Raw genomic sequence first — 16,565 nt, 5'->3', positions numbered from 1 at the left:
AACCCATTTCCACCTTTTTTTCCCTTCTCTTCCTCTTACTTTTTTTTCACGTTTTTTTACGTTTTTCTCCTTTTCGCCTCTTTTCTGGGCGTATTATTCTTCTTTTTCTTCTTTTTTTTCGTCTAATGCATACCCCATCAGTGCAGCAATGCTTATTCAATACCGCCAGCAGATGGAGACACTGGGGGATAATTTTCTAAGGATTTATACTGATTTTTCCTGTCTGAATTTGTCGCACAGAAAGTTGCAGGCCAAATATGTGTGACATTTCTGCGACTTTAGCTTCTAGAGCATTTTTACAACATTATACATAGGTGCTGAATACATAAAAAGCGACTGTTCAGCGACAGACAAGTCGCATCGGCTGAAAGTAGGCCAGAATGTCAGTCCATGTTGGAGCAGGTTTAGATACAGTCTAAAGTATAGATCTCAAAGTCTGTGCACAGAATTTAGCAAGGGCCTCGCACCTTCTGATGCATCAGGTAGGTGCACTGTAGCATAGCCTAACCCTCTGTACTTTGGTCTATATTGATGCGGGACATAGACAGCCAGCTGATGACCAATCCATTAGTGCAATGGATGGCTGGAAGCATTTGTCTTTGCCTTTGCAATACCACAGAAGCAATGCATGGTCAATGTACAGCAATGACACACCTGTGTGAACAGCCAGGAGACCCCCCCCATGTTATGTTACATAGTTACATAGTTAGTACGGTCGAAAAAAGACATATGTCCATCAAGTTCAACCAGGGAATTAAGGGGTAGGGGTGTGGCGCGATATTGGGGAAGGGATGAGATTTTATATTTCTTCATAAGCATTAATCTTATTTTGTCAATTAGGAACATTCAGCACCCACCCGCTATCAAGGCAGCTGCCTATCATGTCATGCCCTACCTGCACAGGTGTGCTGGCTACTCAAATGATCCAATTAAGGAGGCCATTTAGTCAGCAGCAGCAGAAGTCCTGTGCCTGGACGCTCCAACAGCGGCCAGACACAAGCAGAAGCAGAAGCAGCAGAAGCAGCAGCAGCACCACCTTTTGTTTTTTGGCTGCAGCAGCAGCAGCAAGGCCCACAGGGCTGGCTAGCTGGCTAGCCAGCAAGCAGGTAGCAATGAAAGTAGGAATCTTTCTTTTTAACCCTGTAAGGGGGTGGTGCACTGTACCCGAAGATACTGCCATATCGGGTCAATGCATAGGGCGACGGAAGCAAGCTTCGAAATCGGCCCCCGTTCTCAAAAATCCATTTAATATATGGTCCCCAGATAGGGGACGTATCAGATATTAAACTGATAAGAACAGATACTACACTTGATCTTAGCCAAAAGGCCGAGAAGCGATAACCGTGAAAGGGGCGGGCCCAACAAGGTCCCCTTCATGGGCACTATCACTGCTTGCTGTCAGGGAGGCTGCCAGACAATTTTCCATGCACACTCTGGGCTGGGGGGCAGTCAACCACCAGTACACACAGCAGAACCTAAACCCATACCATTATTGCTAAGCAGCAAGACAGGGGCCCATTGCACTCCCACGGGGCCTTTTTAAATGCAATCCATAACCCGGATTTGCCAGGAACCCTTCTTACTCCTCCTACTTGCATGTGACACTGGGCTTAGGATCTGCATAGGAAACACACACACAAGCACACACCTACCTTTGTTGCCTGCAGATGCCTCCTTGGCTGTCCCCAAACGGTATCAAACCAACACCCACGGGAAGCTGTAAGCATAGAGGACATGCCTGCACCCCATTGGACTTACCTGTGTGGGTTAAATCCGGGTTATTTGACAACCTATGGCGGTGATGGTTCTGCTCAGGCAGAGCAGTGCTGATGCTCCTCATAAAGCTGTCGCTGCTGTGAAGGTTCTAGGTGACATCACAAATCCCTATGGTTACATACACAACAAAGCTGGGTTGTTGTTGTTTACACTCTGCAAGGCCTGTGGAAGTGAGTGACATCATAGCACTGTAGTTCTGAGGGTTCTAGATGGATGCAACAATCTCCTGTTGCTTCTATGAAGGCCATAATAGACGACATCACCAAACAGCTCCATAGTCACATACACAGCAAAGGAGAGATGTTGTTTACACCTAGTGATGTCAGTGGTATTGAGTGACATCACAGCACAGTGCTAAGGCTCCTGGGCCTGGACACAGCAGCGGCTGCAATATCTCAACGGAGAATACGTTTATATATATGTGTGTGTGTGCGCGTATATATATATATATATATATATATATATATATATATATATATATATTCTCCGCCGAAATCACTTTTAAACCCATTTCCACCTTTTTTTCCCTTCTCTTCCTCTTACTTTTTTTTCACGTTTTTTTACGTTTTTCTCCTTTTCGCCTCTTTTCTGGGCGTATTATTCTTCTTTTTCTTCTTTTTTTTCGTCTAATGCATACCCCATCAGTGCAGCAATGCTTATTCAATACCGCCAGCAGATGGAGACACTGGGGGATAATTTTCTAAGGATTTATACTGATTTTTCCTGTCTGAATTTGTCGCACAGAAAGTTGCAGGCCAAATATGTGTGACATTTCTGCGACTTTAGCTTCTAGAGCATTTTTACAACATTATACATAGGTGCTGAATACATAAAAAGCGACTGTTCAGCGACAGACAAGTCGCATCGGCTGAAAGTAGGCCAGAATGTCAGTCCATGTTGGAGCAGGTTTAGATACAGTCTAAAGTATAGATCTCAAAGTCTGTGCACAGAATTTAGCAAGGGCCTCGCACCTTCTGATGCATCAGGTAGGTGCACAATAGCATAGCCTAACCCTCTGTACTTTGGTCTATATTGATGCGGGACATAGACAGCCAGCTGATGACCAATCCATTAGTGCAATGGATGGCTGGAAGCATTTGTCTTTGCCTTTGCAATACCACAGAAGCAATGCATGGTCAATGTACAGCAATGACACACCTGTGTGAACAGCCAGGAGACCCCCCCCATGTTATGTTACATAGTTACATAGTTAGTACGGTCGAAAAAAGACATATGTCCATCAAGTTCAACCAGGGAATTAAGGGGTAGGGGTGTGGCGCGATATTGGGGAAGGGATGAGATTTTATATTTCTTCATAAGCATTAATCTTATTTTGTCAATTAGGAACATTCAGCACCCACCCGCTATCAAGGCAGCTGCCTATCATGTCATGCCCTACCTGCACAGGTGTGCTGGCTACTCAAATGATCCAATTAAGGAGGCCATTTAGTCAGCAGCAGCAGAAGTCCTGTGCCTGGACGCTCCAACAGCGGCCAGACACAAGCAGAAGCAGAAGCAGCAGAAGCAGCAGCAGCAGCACCACCTTTTGTTTTTTGGCTGCAGCAGCAGCAGCAAGGCCCACAGGGCTGGCTAGCTGGCTAGCCAGCAAGCAGGTAGCAATGAAAGTAGGAATCTTTCTTTTTAACCCTGTAAGGGGGTGGTGCACTGTACCCGAAGATACTGCCATATCGGGTCAATGCATAGGGCGACGGAAGCAAGCTTCGAAATCGGCCCCCGTTCTCAAAAATCCATTTAATATATGGTCCCCAGATAGGGGACGTATCAGATATTAAACTGATAAGAACAGATACTACACTTGATCTTAGCCAAAAGGCCGAGAAGCGATAACCGTGAAAGGGACGGGCCCAACAAGGTCCCCTTCATGGGCACTATCACTGCTTGCTGTCAGGGAGGCTGCCAGACAATTTTCCATGCACACTCTGGGCTGGGGGGCAGTCAACCACCAGTACACACAGCAGAACCTAAACCCATACCATTATTGCTAAGCAGCAAGACAGGGGCCCATTGCACTCCCACGGGGCCTTTTTAAATGCAATCCATAACCCGGATTTGCCAGGAACCCTTCTTACTCCTCCTACTTGCATGTGACACTGGGCTTAGGATCTGCATAGGAAACACACACACAAGCACACACCTACCTTTGTTGCCTGCAGATGCCTCCTTGGCTGTCCCCAAACGGTATCAAACCAACACCCACGGGAAGCTGTAAGCATAGAGGACATGCCTGCACCCCATTGGACTTACCTGTGTGGGTTAAATCCGGGTTATTTGACAACCTATGGCGGTGATGGTTCTGCTCAGGCAGAGCAGTGCTGATGCTCCTCATAAAGCTGTCGCTGCTGTGAAGGTTCTAGGTGACATCACAAATCCCTATGGTTACATACACAACAAAGCTGGGTTGTTGTTGTTTACACTCTGCAAGGCCTGTGGAAGTGAGTGACATCATAGCACTGTAGTTCTGAGGGTTCTAGATGGATGCAACAATCTCCTGTTGCTTCTATGAAGGCCATAATAGACGACATCACCAAACAGCTCCATAGTCACATACACAGCAAAGGAGAGATGTTGTTTACACCTAGTGATGTCAGTGGTATTGAGTGACATCACAGCACAGTGCTAAGGCTCCTGGGCCTGGACACAGCAGCGGCTGCAATATCTCAACGGAGAATACGTTTATATATATGTGTGTGTGTGCGCGTATATATATATATATATATATATATATATATATATATATATATTTCTCCGCCGAAATCACTTTTAAACCCATTTCCACCTTTTTTTCCCTTCTCTTCCTCTTACTTTTTTTTCACGTTTTTTTACGTTTTTCTCCTTTTCGCCTCTTTTCTGGGCGTATTATTCTTCTTTTTCTTCTTTTTTTTCGTCTAATGCATACCCCATCAGTGCAGCAATGCTTATTCAATACCGCCAGCAGATGGAGACACTGGGGGATAATTTTCTAAGGATTTATACTGATTTTTCCTGTCTGAATTTGTCGCACAGAAAGTTGCAGGCCAAATATGTGTGACATTTCTGCGACTTTAGCTTCTAGAGCATTTTTACAACATTATACATAGGTGCTGAATACATAAAAAGCGACTGTTCAGCGACAGACAAGTCGCATCGGCTGAAAGTAGGCCAGAATGTCAGTCCATGTTGGAGCAGGTTTAGATACAGTCTAAAGTATAGATCTCAAAGTCTGTGCACAGAATTTAGCAAGGGCCTCGCACCTTCTGATGCATCAGGTAGGTGCACAATAGCATAGCCTAACCCTCTGTACTTTGGTCTATATTGATGCGGGACATAGACAGCCAGCTGATGACCAATCCATTAGTGCAATGGATGGCTGGAAGCATTTGTCTTTGCCTTTGCAATACCACAGAAGCAATGCATGGTCAATGTACAGCAATGACACACCTGTGTGAACAGCCAGGAGACCCCCCCCATGTTATGTTACATAGTTACATAGTTAGTACGGTCGAAAAAAGACATATGTCCATCAAGTTCAACCAGGGAATTAAGGGGTAGGGGTGTGGCGCGATATTGGGGAAGGGATGAGATTTTATATTTCTTCATAAGCATTAATCTTATTTTGTCAATTAGGAACATTCAGCACCCACCCGCTATCAAGGCAGCTGCCTATCATGTCATGCCCTACCTGCACAGGTGTGCTGGCTACTCAAATGATCCAATTAAGGAGGCCATTTAGTCAGCAGCAGCAGAAGTCCTGTGCCTGGACGCTCCAACAGCGGCCAGACACAAGCAGAAGCAGAAGCAGCAGAAGCAGCAGCAGCACCACCTTTTGTTTTTTGGCTGCAGCAGCAGCAGCAAGGCCCACAGGGCTGGCTAGCTGGCTAGCCAGCAAGCAGGTAGCAATGAAAGTAGGAATCTTTCTTTTTAACCCTGTAAGGGGGTGGTGCACTGTACCCGAAGATACTGCCATATCGGGTCAATGCATAGGGCGACGGAAGCAAGCTTCGAAATCGGCCCCCGTTCTCAAAAATCCATTTAATATATGGTCCCCAGATAGGGGACGTATCAGATATTAAACTGATAAGAACAGATACTACACTTGATCTTAGCCAAAAGGCCGAGAAGCGATAACCGTGAAAGGGACGGGCCCAACAAGGTCCCCTTCATGGGCACTATCACTGCTTGCTGTCAGGGAGGCTGCCAGACAATTTTCCATGCACACTCTGGGCTGGGGGGCAGTCAACCACCAGTACACACAGCAGAACCTAAACCCATACCATTATTGCTAAGCAGCAAGACAGGGGCCCATTGCACTCCCACGGGGCCTTTTTAAATGCAATCCATAACCCGGATTTGCCAGGAACCCTTCTTACTCCTCCTACTTGCATGTGACACTGGGCTTAGGATCTGCATAGGAAACACACACACAAGCACACACCTACCTTTGTTGCCTGCAGATGCCTCCTTGGCTGTCCCCAAACGGTATCAAACCAACACCCACGGGAAGCTGTAAGCATAGAGGACATGCCTGCACCCCATTGGACTTACCTGTGTGGGTTAAATCCGGGTTATTTGACAACCTATGGCGGTGATGGTTCTGCTCAGGCAGAGCAGTGCTGATGCTCCTCATAAAGCTGTCGCTGCTGTGAAGGTTCTAGGTGACATCACAAATCCCTATGGTTACATACACAACAAAGCTGGGTTGTTGTTGTTTACACTCTGCAAGGCCTGTGGAAGTGAGTGACATCATAGCACTGTAGTTCTGAGGGTTCTAGATGGATGCAACAATCTCCTGTTGCTTCTATGAAGGCCATAATAGACGACATCACCAAACAGCTCCATAGTCACATACACAGCAAAGGAGAGATGTTGTTTACACCTAGTGATGTCAGTGGTATTGAGTGACATCACAGCACAGTGCTAAGGCTCCTGGGCCTGGACACAGCAGCGGCTGCAATATCTCAACGGAGAATACGTTTATATATATGTGTGTGTGTGCGCGTATATATATATATATATATATATATATATATATATATATATATATTTCTCCGCCGAAATCACTTTTAAACCCATTTCCACCTTTTTTTCCCTTCTCTTCCTCTTACTTTTTTTTCACGTTTTTTTACGTTTTTCTCCTTTTCGCCTCTTTTCTGGGCGTATTATTCTTCTTTTTCTTCTTTTTTTTCGTCTAATGCATACCCCATCAGTGCAGCAATGCTTATTCAATACCGCCAGCAGATGGAGACACTGGGGGATAATTTTCTAAGGATTTATACTGATTTTTCCTGTCTGAATTTGTCGCACAGAAAGTTGCAGGCCAAATATGTGTGACATTTCTGCGACTTTAGCTTCTAGAGCATTTTTACAACATTATACATAGGTGCTGAATACATAAAAAGCGACTGTTCAGCGACAGACAAGTCGCATCGGCTGAAAGTAGGCCAGAATGTCAGTCCATGTTGGAGCAGGTTTAGATACAGTCTAAAGTATAGATCTCAAAGTCTGTGCACAGAATTTAGCAAGGGCCTCGCACCTTCTGATGCATCAGGTAGGTGCACAATAGCATAGCCTAACCCTCTGTACTTTGGTCTATATTCATGCGGGACATAGACAGCCAGCTGATGACCAATCCATTAGTGCAATGGATGGCTGGAAGCATTTGTCTTTGCCTTTGCAATACCACAGAAGCAATGCATGGTCAATGTACAGCAATGACACACCTGTGTGAACAGCCAGGAGACCCCCCCCATGTTATGTTACATAGTTACATAGTTAGTACGGTCGAAAAAAGACATATGTCCATCAAGTTCAACCAGGGAATTAAGGGGTAGGGGTGTGGCGCGATATTGGGGAAGGGATGAGATTTTATATTTCTTCATAAGCATTAATCTTATTTTGTCAATTAGGAACATTCAGCACCCACCCGCTATCAAGGCAGCTGCCTATCATGTCATGCCCTACCTGCACAGGTGTGCTGGCTACTCAAATGATCCAATTAAGGAGGCCATTTAGTCAGCAGCAGCAGAAGTCCTGTGCCTGGACGCTCCAACAGCGGCCAGACACAAGCAGAAGCAGAAGCAGCAGAAGCAGCAGCAGCACCACCTTTTGTTTTTTGGCTGCAGCAGCAGCAGCAAGGCCCACAGGGCTGGCTAGCTGGCTAGCCAGCAAGCAGGTAGCAATGAAAGTAGGAATCTTTCTTTTTAACCCTGTAAGGGGGTGGTGCACTGTACCCGAAGATACTGCCATATCGGGTCAATGCATAGGGCGACGGAAGCAAGCTTCGAAATCGGCCCCCGTTCTCAAAAATCCATTTAATATATGGTCCCCAGATAGGGGACGTATCAGATATTAAACTGATAAGAACAGATACTACACTTGATCTTAGCCAAAAGGCCGAGAAGCGATAACCGTGAAAGGGACGGGCCCAACAAGGTCCCCTTCATGGGCACTATCACTGCTTGCTGTCAGGGAGGCTGCCAGACAATTTTCCATGCACACTCTGGGCTGGGGGGCAGTCAACCACCAGTACACACAGCAGAACCTAAACCCATACCATTATTGCTAAGCAGCAAGACAGGGGCCCATTGCACTCCCACGGGGCCTTTTTAAATGCAATCCATAACCCGGATTTGCCAGGAACCCTTCTTACTCCTCCTACTTGCATGTGACACTGGGCTTAGGATCTGCATAGGAAACACACACACAAGCACACACCTACCTTTGTTGCCTGCAGATGCCTCCTTGGCTGTCCCCAAACGGTATCAAACCAACACCCACGGGAAGCTGTAAGCATAGAGGACATGCCTGCACCCCATTGGACTTACCTGTGTGGGTTAAATCCGGGTTATTTGACAACCTATGGCGGTGATGGTTCTGCTCAGGCAGAGCAGTGCTGATGCTCCTCATAAAGCTGTCGCTGCTGTGAAGGTTCTAGGTGACATCACAAATCCCTATGGTTACATACACAACAAAGCTGGGTTGTTGTTGTTTACACTCTGCAAGGCCTGTGGAAGTGAGTGACATCATAGCACTGTAGTTCTGAGGGTTCTAGATGGATGCAACAATCTCCTGTTGCTTCTATGAAGGCCATAATAGACGACATCACCAAACAGCTCCATAGTCACATACACAGCAAAGGAGAGATGTTGTTTACACCTAGTGATGTCAGTGGTATTGAGTGACATCACAGCACAGTGCTAAGGCTCCTGGGCCTGGACACAGCAGCGGCTGCAATATCTCAACGGAGAATACGTTTATATATATGTGTGTGTGTGCGCGTATATATATATATATATATATATATATATATATATATATATTTCTCCGCCGAAATCACTTTTAAACCCATTTCCACCTTTTTTTCCCTTCTCTTCCTCTTACTTTTTTTTCACGTTTTTTTACGTTTTTCTCCTTTTCGCCTCTTTTCTGGGCGTATTATTCTTCTTTTTCTTCTTTTTTTTCGTCTAATGCATACCCCATCAGTGCAGCAATGCTTATTCAATACCGCCAGCAGATGGAGACACTGGGGGATAATTTTCTAAGGATTTATACTGATTTTTCCTGTCTGAATTTGTCGCACAGAAAGTTGCAGGCCAAATATGTGTGACATTTCTGCGACTTTAGCTTCTAGAGCATTTTTACAACATTATACATAGGTGCTGAATACATAAAAAGCGACTGTTCAGCGACAGACAAGTCGCATCGGCTGAAAGTAGGCCAGAATGTCAGTCCATGTTGGAGCAGGTTTAGATACAGTCTAAAGTATAGATCTCAAAGTCTGTGCACAGAATTTAGCAAGGGCCTCGCACCTTCTGATGCATCAGGTAGGTGCACAATAGCATAGCCTAACCCTCTGTACTTTGGTCTATATTGATGCGGGACATAGACAGCCAGCTGATGACCAATCCATTAGTGCAATGGATGGCTGGAAGCATTTGTCTTTGCCTTTGCAATACCACAGAAGCAATGCATGGTCAATGTACAGCAATGACACACCTGTGTGAACAGCCAGGAGACCCCCCCCATGTTATGTTACATAGTTACATAGTTAGTACGGTCGAAAAAAGACATATGTCCATCAAGTTCAACCAGGGAATTAAGGGGTAGGGGTGTGGCGCGATATTGGGGAAGGGATGAGATTTTATATTTCTTCATAAGCATTAATCTTATTTTGTCAATTAGGAACATTCAGCACCCACCCGCTATCAAGGCAGCTGCCTATCATGTCATGCCCTACCTGCACAGGTGTGCTGGCTACTCAAATGATCCAATTAAGGAGGCCATTTAGTCAGCAGCAGCAGAAGTCCTGTGCCTGGACGCTCCAACAGCGGCCAGACACAAGCAGAAGCAGAAGCAGCAGAAGCAGCAGCAGCACCACCTTTTGTTTTTTGGCTGCAGCAGCAGCAGCAAGGCCCACAGGGCTGGCTAGCTGGCTAGCCAGCAAGCAGGTAGCAATGAAAGTAGGAATCTTTCTTTTTAACCCTGTAAGGGGGTGGTGCACTGTACCCGAAGATACTGCCATATCGGGTCAATGCATAGGGCGACGGAAGCAAGCTTCGAAATCGGCCCCCGTTCTCAAAAATCCATTTAATATATGGTCCCCAGATAGGGGACGTATCAGATATTAAACTGATAAGAACAGATACTACACTTGATCTTAGCCAAAAGGCCGAGAAGCGATAACCGTGAAAGGGGCGGGCCCAACAAGGTCCCCTTCATGGGCACTATCACTGCTTGCTGTCAGGGAGGCTGCCAGACAATTTTCCATGCACACTCTGGGCTGGGGGGCAGTCAACCACCAGTACACACAGCAGAACCTAAACCCATACCATTATTGCTAAGCAGCAAGACAGGGGCCCATTGCACTCCCACGGGGCCTTTTTAAATGCAATCCATAACCCGGATTTGCCAGGAACCCTTCTTACTCCTCCTACTTGCATGTGACACTGGGCTTAGGATCTGCATAGGAAACACACACACAAGCACACACCTACCTTTGTTGCCTGCAGATGCCTCCTTGGCTGTCCCCAAACGGTATCAAACCAACACCCACGGGAAGCTGTAAGCATAGAGGACATGCCTGCACCCCATTGGACTTACCTGTGTGGGTTAAATCCGGGTTATTTGACAACCTATGGCGGTGATGGTTCTGCTCAGGCAGAGCAGTGCTGATGCTCCTCATAAAGCTGTCGCTGCTGTGAAGGTTCTAGGTGACATCACAAATCCCTATGGTTACATACACAACAAAGCTGGGTTGTTGTTGTTTACACTCTGCAAGGCCTGTGGAAGTGAGTGACATCATAGCACTGTAGTTCTGAGGGTTCTAGATGGATGCAACAATCTCCTGTTACTTCTATGAAGGCCATAATAGACGACATCACCAAACAGCTCCATAGTCACATACACAGCAAAGGAGAGATGTTGTTTACACCTAGTGATGTCAGTGGTATTGAGTGACATCACAGCACAGTGCTAAGGCTCCTGGGCCTGGACACAGCAGCGGCTGCAATATCTCAACGGAGAATACGTTTATATATATGTGTGTGTGTGCGCGTATATATATATATATATATATATATATATATATATATATATATATTTCTCCGCCGAAATCACTTTTAAACCCATTTCCACCTTTTTTTCCCTTCTCTTCCTCTTACTTTTTTTTCACGTTTTTTTACGTTTTTCTCCTTTTCGCCTCTTTTCTGGGCGTATTATTCTTCTTTTTCTTCTTTTTTTTCGTCTAATGCATACCCCATCAGTGCAGCAATGCTTATTCAATACCGCCAGCAGATGGAGACACTGGGGGATAATTTTCTAAGGATTTATACTGATTTTTCCTGTCTGAATTTGTCGCACAGAAAGTTGCAGGCCAAATATGTGTGACATTTCTGCGACTTTAGCTTCTAGAGCATTTTTACAACATTATACATAGGTGCTGAATACATAAAAAGCGACTGTTCAGCGACAGACAAGTCGCATCGGCTGAAAGTAGGCCAGAATGTCAGTCCATGTTGGAGCAGGTTTAGATACAGTCTAAAGTATAGATCTCAAAGTCTGTGCACAGAATTTAGCAAGGGCCTCGCACCTTCTGATGCATCAGGTAGGTGCACAATAGCATAGCCTAACCCTCTGTACTTTGGTCTATATTGATGCGGGACATAGACAGCCAGCTGATGACCAATCCATTAGTGCAATGGATGGCTGGAAGCATTTGTCTTTGCCTTTGCAATACCACAGAAGCAATGCATGGTCAATGTACAGCAATGACACACCTGTGTGAACAGCCAGGAGACCCCCCCCATGTTATGTTACATAGTTACATAGTTAGTACGGTCGAAAAAAGACATATGTCCATCAAGTTCAACCAGGGAATTAAGGGGTAGGGGTGTGGCGCGATATTGGGGAAGGGATGAGATTTTATATTTCTTCATAAGCATTAATCTTATTTTGTCAATTAGGAACATTCAGCACCCACCCGCTATCAAGGCAGCTGCCTATCATGTCATGCCCTACCTGCACAGGTGTGCTGGCTACTCAAATGATCCAATTAAGGAGGCCATTTAGTCAGCAGCAGCAGAAGTCCTGTGCCTGGACGCTCCAACAGCGGCCAGACACAAGCAGAAGCAGAAGCAGCAGAAGCAGCAGCAGCACCACCTTTTGTTTTTTGGCTGCAGCAGCAGCAGCAAGGCCCACAGGGCTGGCTAGCTGGCTAGCCAGCAAGCAGGTAGCAATGAAAGTAGGAATCTTTCTTTTTAACCCTGTAAGGGGGTGGTGCACTGTACCCGAAGATACTGCCATATCGGGTCAATGCATAGGGCGACGGAAGCAAGCTTCGAAATCGGCCCCCGTTCTCAAAAATCCATTTAATATATGGTCCCCAGATAGGGGACGTATCAGATATTAAACTGATAAGAACAGATACTACACTTGATCTTAGCCAAAAGGCCGAGAAGCGATAACCGTGAAAGGGGCGGGCCCAACAAGGTCCCCTTCATGGGCACTATCACTGCTTGCTGTCAGGGAGGCTGCCAGACAATTTTCCATGCACACTCTGGGCTGGGGGGCAGTCAACCACCAGTACACACAGCAGAACCTAAACCCATACCATTATTGCTAAGCAGCAAGACAGGGGCCCATTGCACTCCCACGGGGCCTTTTTAAATGCAATCCATAACCCGGATTTGCCAGGAACCCTTCTTACTCCTCCTACTTGCATGTGACACTGGGCTTAGGATCTGCATAGGAAACACACACACAAGCACACACCTACCTTTGTTGCCTGCAGATGCCTCCTTGGCTGTCCCCAAACGGTATCAAACCAACACCCACGGGAAGCTGTAAGCATAGAGGACATGCCTGCACCCCATTGGACTTACCTGTGTGGGTTAAATCCGGGTTATTTGACAACCTATGGCGGTGATGGTTCTGCTCAGGCAGAGCAGTGCTGATGCTCCTCATAAAGCTGTCGCTGCTGTGAAGGTTCTAGGTGACATCACAAATCCCTATGGTTACATACACAACAAAGCTGGGTTGTTGTTGTTTACACTCTGCAAGGCCTGTGGAAGTGAGTGACATCATAGCACTGTAGTTCTGAGGGTTCTAGATGGATGCAACAATCTCCTGTTACTTCTATGAAGGCCATAATAGACGACATCACCAAACAGCTCCATAGTCACATACACAGCAAAGGAGAGATGTTGTTTACACCTAGTGATGTCAGTGGTATTGAGTGACATCACAGCACAGTGCTAAGGCTCCTGGGCCTGGACACAGCAGCGGCTGCAATATCTCAACGGAGAATACGTTTATATATATGTGTGTGTGTGCGCGTATATATATATATATATATATATATATATATATATATATATATTTCTCCGCCGAAATCACTTTTAAACCCATTTCCACCTTTTTTTCCCTTCTCTTCCTCTTACTTTTTTTTCACGTTTTTTTACGTTTTTCTCCTTTTCGCCTCTTTTCTGGGCGTATTATTCTTCTTTTTCTTCTTTTTTTTCGTCTAATGCATACCCCATCAGTGCAGCAATGCTTATTCAATACTGCCAGCAGATGGAGACACTGGGGGATAATTTTCTAAGGATTTATACTGATTTTTCCTGTCTGAATTTGTCGCACAGAAAGTTGCAGGCCAAATATGTGTGACATTTCTGCGACTTTAGCTTCTAGAGCATTTTTACAACATTATACATAGGTGCTGAATACATAAAAAGCGACTGTTCAGCGACAGACAAGTCGCATCGGCTGAAAGTAGGCCAGAATGTCAGTCCATGTTGGAGCAGGTTTAGATACAGTCTAAAGTATAGATCTCAAAGTCTGTGCACAGAATTTAGCAAGGGCCTCGCACCTTCTGATGCATCAGGTAGGTGCACAATAGCATAGCCTAACCCTCTGTACTTTGGTCTATATTGATGCGGGACATAGACAGCCAGCTGATGACCAATCCATTAGTGCAATGGATGGCTGGAAGCATTTGTCTTTGCCTTTGCAATACCACAGAAGCAATGCATGGTCAATGTACAGCAATGACACACCTGTGTGAACAGCCAGGAGACCCCCCCCATGTTATGTTACATAGTTACATAGTTAGTACGGTCGAAAAAAGACATATGTCCATCAAGTTCAACCAGGGAATTAAGGGGTAGGGGTGTGGCGCGATATTGGGGAAGGGATGAGATTTTATATTTCTTCATAAGCATTAATCTTATTTTGTCAATTAGGAACATTCAGCACCCACCCGCTATCAAGGCAGCTGCCTATCATGTCATGCCCTACCTGCACAGGTGTGCTGGCTACTCAAATGATCCAATTAAGGAGGCCATTTAGTCAGCAGCAGCAGAAGTCCTGTGCCTGGACGCTCCAACAGCGGCCAGACACAAGCAGAAGCAGAAGCAGCAGAAGCAGCAGCAGCACCACCTTTTGTTTTTTGGCTGCAGCAGCAGCAGCAAGGCCCACAGGGCTGGCTAGCTGGCTAGCCAGCAAGCAGGTAGCAATGAAAGTAGGAATCTTTCTTTTTAACCCTGTAAGGGGGTGGTGCACTGTACCCGAAGATACTGCCATATCGGGTCAATGCATAGGGCGACGGAAGCAAGCTTCGAAATCGGCCCCCGTTCTCAAAAATCCATTTAATATATGGTCCCCAGATAGGGGACGTATCAGATATTAAACTGATAAGAACAGATACTACACTTGATCTTAGCCAAAAGGCCGAGAAGCGATAACCGTGAAAGGGGCGGGCCCAACAAGGTCCCCTTCATGGGCACTATCACTGCTTGCTGTCAGGGAGGCTGCCAGACAATTTTCCATGCACACTCTGGGCTGGGGGGCAGTCAACCACCAGTACACACAGCAGAACCTAAACCCATACCATTATTGCTAAGCAGCAAGACAGGGGCCCATTGCACTCCCACGGGGCCTTTTTAAATGCAATCCATAACCCGGATTTGCCAGGAACCCTTCTTACTCCTCCTACTTGCATGTGACACTGGGCTTAGGATCTGCATAGGAAACACACACACAAGCACACACCTACCTTTGTTGCCTGCAGATGCCTCCTTGGCTGTCCCCAAACGGTATCAAACCAACACCCACGGGAAGCTGTAAGCATAGAGGACATGCCTGCACCCCATTGGACTTACCTGTGTGGGTTAAATCCGGGTTATTTGACAACCTATGGCGGTGATGGTTCTGCTCAGGCAGAGCAGTGCTGATGCTCCTCATAAAGCTGTCGCTGCTGTGAAGGTTCTAGGTGACATCACAAATCCCTATGGTTACATACACAACAAAGCTGGGTTGTTGTTGTTTACACTCTGCAAGGCCTGTGGAAGTGAGTGACATCATAGCACTGTAGTTCTGAGGGTTCTAGATGGATGCAACAATCTCCTGTTGCTTCTATGAAGGCCATAATAGACGACATCACCAAACAGCTCCATAGTCACATACACAGCAAAGGAGAGATGTTGTTTACACCTAGTGATGTCAGTGGTATTGAGTGACATCACAGCACAGTGCTAAGGCTCCTGGGCCTGGACACAGCAGCGGCTGCAATATCTCAACGGAGAATACGTTTATATATATGTGTGTGTGTGCGCGTATATATATATATATATATATATATATATATATATATATATATATATATTTCTCCGCCGAAATCACTTTTAAACCCATTTCCACCTTTTTTTCCCTTCTCTTCCTCTTACTTTTTTTTCACGTTTTTTTACGTTTTTCTCCTTTTCGCCTCTTTTCTGGGCGTATTATTCTTCTTTTTCTTCTTTTTTTTCGTCTAATGCATACCCCATCAGTGCAGCAATGCTTATTCAATACCGCCAGCAGATGGAGACACTGGGGGATAATTTTCTAAGGATTTATACTGATTTTTCCTGTCTGAATTTGTCGCACAGAAAGTTGCAGGCCAAATATGTGTGACATTTCTGCGACTTTAGCTTCTAGAGCATTTTTACAACATTATACATAGGTGCTGAATACATAAAAAGCGACTGTTCAGCGACAGACAAGTCGCATCGGCTGAAAGTAGGCCAGAATGTCAGTCCATGTTGGAGCAGGTTTAGATACAGTCTAAAGTATAGATCTCAAAGTCTGTGCACAGAATTTAGCAAGGGCCTCGCACCTTCTGATGCATCAGGTAGGTGCACAATAGCATAGCCTAACCCTCTGTACTTTGGTCTATATTGATGCGGGACATAGACAGCCAGCTGATGACCAATCCATTAGTGCAATGGATGGCTGGAAGCATTTGTCTTTGCCTTTGCAAT

The 16,565-nt window shown here is 45.7% G+C and overlaps 7 non-coding genes across 7 annotated transcripts; all 7 read right to left on the bottom strand.

The window, feature by feature from the left end:
* Positions 1–1,148: 1,148 nt before the first annotated feature.
* LOC130326583 (U2 spliceosomal RNA) lies at positions 1,149–1,339 on the bottom strand. The gene has a single exon (XR_008871163.1). It is a non-coding gene; the product is annotated as a U2 spliceosomal RNA (small nuclear RNA).
* A 2,092-nt stretch (positions 1,340–3,431) lies between these two features.
* Positions 3,432–3,622, bottom strand: LOC130326582 (U2 spliceosomal RNA). The gene has a single exon (XR_008871162.1). It is a non-coding gene; the product is annotated as a U2 spliceosomal RNA (small nuclear RNA).
* A 2,086-nt stretch (positions 3,623–5,708) lies between these two features.
* On the bottom strand, positions 5,709–5,899 carry LOC130326581 (U2 spliceosomal RNA). Its single transcript, XR_008871161.1, has one exon. It is a non-coding gene; the product is annotated as a U2 spliceosomal RNA (small nuclear RNA).
* Positions 5,900–7,987: 2,088 nt separating this feature from the next.
* LOC130326580 (U2 spliceosomal RNA) lies at positions 7,988–8,178 on the bottom strand. Its single transcript, XR_008871160.1, has one exon. It is a non-coding gene; the product is annotated as a U2 spliceosomal RNA (small nuclear RNA).
* Positions 8,179–10,262: 2,084 nt separating this feature from the next.
* LOC130326579 (U2 spliceosomal RNA) lies at positions 10,263–10,453 on the bottom strand. The gene has a single exon (XR_008871159.1). It is a non-coding gene; the product is annotated as a U2 spliceosomal RNA (small nuclear RNA).
* Positions 10,454–12,541: 2,088 nt separating this feature from the next.
* Positions 12,542–12,732, bottom strand: LOC130326577 (U2 spliceosomal RNA). Its single transcript, XR_008871158.1, has one exon. It is a non-coding gene; the product is annotated as a U2 spliceosomal RNA (small nuclear RNA).
* A 2,086-nt stretch (positions 12,733–14,818) lies between these two features.
* On the bottom strand, positions 14,819–15,009 carry LOC130326576 (U2 spliceosomal RNA). The gene has a single exon (XR_008871157.1). It is a non-coding gene; the product is annotated as a U2 spliceosomal RNA (small nuclear RNA).
* Between the last annotated feature and the right edge of the window lie 1,556 nt (positions 15,010–16,565).

The sequence above is a fragment of the Hyla sarda genome, unplaced genomic scaffold, assembly GCF_029499605.1.
Source record: "Hyla sarda isolate aHylSar1 unplaced genomic scaffold, aHylSar1.hap1 scaffold_285, whole genome shotgun sequence".
Lineage (NCBI taxonomy): Eukaryota > Metazoa > Chordata > Amphibia > Anura > Hylidae > Hyla > Hyla sarda.
The sequence above is the reverse complement of the archived record's forward strand: the minus strand, read 5'-3'. Positions and strand labels throughout refer to the sequence as shown.